The following is a 2,607-nucleotide window of genomic DNA, read 5'->3' as shown; positions in this document are numbered from 1 at the left end:
CAGATCAGCTGCATGCCTCTTGTGTCCTAATCCTAAACCCTAGTAAACTTATCCAAAATCTTGTGATTGACAAACAGTGCTTTTCACAAACAGTAGACGGTGCATTCTGACTCTCGCCAACCTTGCTGTCCTGAGTCCGCCTGTGCTGGTTGCGATCTCCAAACAGGACTGGGGTAGACACGGGTGTGCACCCACTCCAGACCTCTGGTGCCACAGCCCTCACAATCAACGATGGCCCAGAACTCAGCGGGACACTTTCCCATCGGGGCTCGGGGGCATGGCGCTGAGCTGCTTTGGGGGACCTGCGCTGTGGCCCCTGGCGCCCGCGAATCCATGCTCACCTGCTCACCGTGGAAGGCAGGACAGCATCCTGGCCAAGGGCCTCCATTTCAGGATTCCCTGGTTCCAGCACCCCATTATCTATGGCATGCAGGGCAGAACCCGAAAAATCTCCTCCCCAAAAGACTCCAAAGACCTGCAGATGGCGAACATCTATCTGCCTGTGCCTGCTGTCTCGACCCAATGCGCAAGAGCTCCTGGTATGTACCAGCGCCTAGGGCTAAACTGTGACCAACAAGTATTGCCATCCATTGTCAATGGTGCCCAGGAGCGTGGTGGCCAAGTTCAGGGTGTCACAGCTGATGCCCCAGCGGGCCAAGGATGTCAGCCATCAAGGAGCTGAGCTTAGCTATGAGCTTTAGGCAGAAGTGTGCACCTGCTATAGGAGCCAAAAAAGTGGCTCATTAGGAGGCCCAGCTTACCCAGTTTGGGGTGGAAAAAGCGAAACAGAAACAGTGGAAGAAGATCCTGCTGGCTGAGGATGAGGCGGAGGCTGCCAAGATACTTGGAGAAGCCTGGCTACATCAAGCGTCTCAAGATAAGGGCAACCCAGAAGGTCTCCTAGGCAATCACCACTTCCCAAACAAAACAGTACCTACCTCAAGGCCTGTAACCTTTGTGCTGAACCTACAGGATGAAATTTTTACCCAGGGAAGTAGCAGTCTCATCAAGGGTAAGAAATGAGACCCATGAGCAGAACTCCACCTCCAGGGAGGAAAGAGATGTGTTTCTTCTCCAGGTTTTGAGGAATCGCTAGGGGTCCAGCACACCCCAACATGTGCTGGTTCCCTCTCCGTGCATACTTTTGAGCCCTTTTGGATTAAGGAGGACTGAAGATGAACCCTTATAGGGGAATGCCTTTTCTCCTCCTTGTGTTGGCCAGGGGAGTTGGAAAAGCAAGCGAGGAGATAACCACCATACCAGGAATTCTCAATATTTTTTTTATTATTATTATTTAAGACAAAAAAAAAAAAGAAAAAGAAGGTAAAGGGGGGGGGTGCATTTTGAAAACAGGATGGGCCTTAGATAAAAGGAACCTCCAGGCTAACCTACAATCTTTTTGATTTCTGCAGTGTATCAAACACAAGACCATTCAACCTACTCTGGAGAAAAATTATATAAACATATATGGGATAAGCAAAGCATGGCTACTTTAATACTTGGGTATGAACACCTTGTTGGGTGTGTGGGAGGCTCCCCCTTCTCAGAGAACATCATGGAATCCCTTACCCCTCCCCCCTCCTCTCTGAAGGTCGCCAAGCCAAAGAAGAGCGCCAAATTCAAAGGTTTTCACGACCAATCCCCGAAGGACACAGTGTCCGCTTGCTGTTCCTGAGTCACCCTGCCAATCAGCACCCTGCATGTCCCCTATGCAACCCTTCTTAAGCTAAAGCTTGTAAGCACATGCTCTCTCTCTGCCCTCCTCTTCTTCCTCTCTACTCTCTGCCCTCTGTCCTCTTCCTCTTCTTTCTCTCCTCTCTTTTCTCTCTCTCTCTCTCTGCCCTCCTCCTCTCCTCTCTCTGCTCTCTGCCTCTCCTTTGGGCAACCCCCCAATAAAATCTCTTGATTGAATCTCCATCTCGGGTGAGTCACTCGCCTTTCGCACCTGCTCTGAATACAAGTAAGCACAAGAGAAAACATGGTTTAAGGAAACTTGGCTACAGCAAGAATTTCAACTGCTGTAGATTAACAAATTTGTGGTTCCAAATACCAAACTAAAAACATTCCTGTCATCCAAATCTCCCATTTGAAACATTTGCTGTGAACAAACAAAATCTGGGAAGAAGATTACAAAGTAAACAGAAATCTCACCATCTTGTGGTATACTTGGACTTGACATTGATAGAGGAAAGGGCTGACTTACCTAAAAGCAAAGATGAAAACCAAGGTCTTCCTCAGTTTGACCCCTGGATAAATATGTCTTTATAAAGATCAACCTTAGCAGCAGCAATGCTAGGACAGAATTGTGATCTGTAAATCTATGAGACTCAAAAGATTTCCAGAAACTTGGACAAAAACCCTTGGTTCTGAGGGAGGATTCTCACTGTCCGTTCAGAGCATTTAGAACCAAATTGTAAGGGGAACTTCTATGGCTGCAACTTGGATGTCAACAACGAGTTCAACTTCTGACAGGTTCAAGAGGTCAACCTGTTACCTGCACTGCCTGTCAGAGACTACAGGATGTCTTCTCAAGTACCCACTGTCAATCACAACTGGAGTGTTTTACACGCAATGGCAAAATAATGACTATATTGTTTTATACATAGG

At 47.7% G+C, this 2,607-nt stretch overlaps 1 pseudogene; it reads left to right on the top strand.

The window, feature by feature from the left end:
• Positions 1 to 277: 277 nt before the first annotated feature.
• On the top strand, positions 278 to 1,023 carry LOC143382360 (prohibitin-2 pseudogene; annotated as a pseudogene).
• The last annotated feature ends 1,584 nt before the right edge of the window (positions 1,024 to 2,607 follow it).

This window comes from Callospermophilus lateralis, chromosome 16 (assembly GCF_048772815.1).
Source record: "Callospermophilus lateralis isolate mCalLat2 chromosome 16, mCalLat2.hap1, whole genome shotgun sequence".
Taxonomy (NCBI): Eukaryota; Metazoa; Chordata; class Mammalia; order Rodentia; family Sciuridae; genus Callospermophilus; species Callospermophilus lateralis.
Note: the sequence above shows the minus strand (reverse complement) of the source record. Positions and strands in the feature narration are given on the sequence as shown.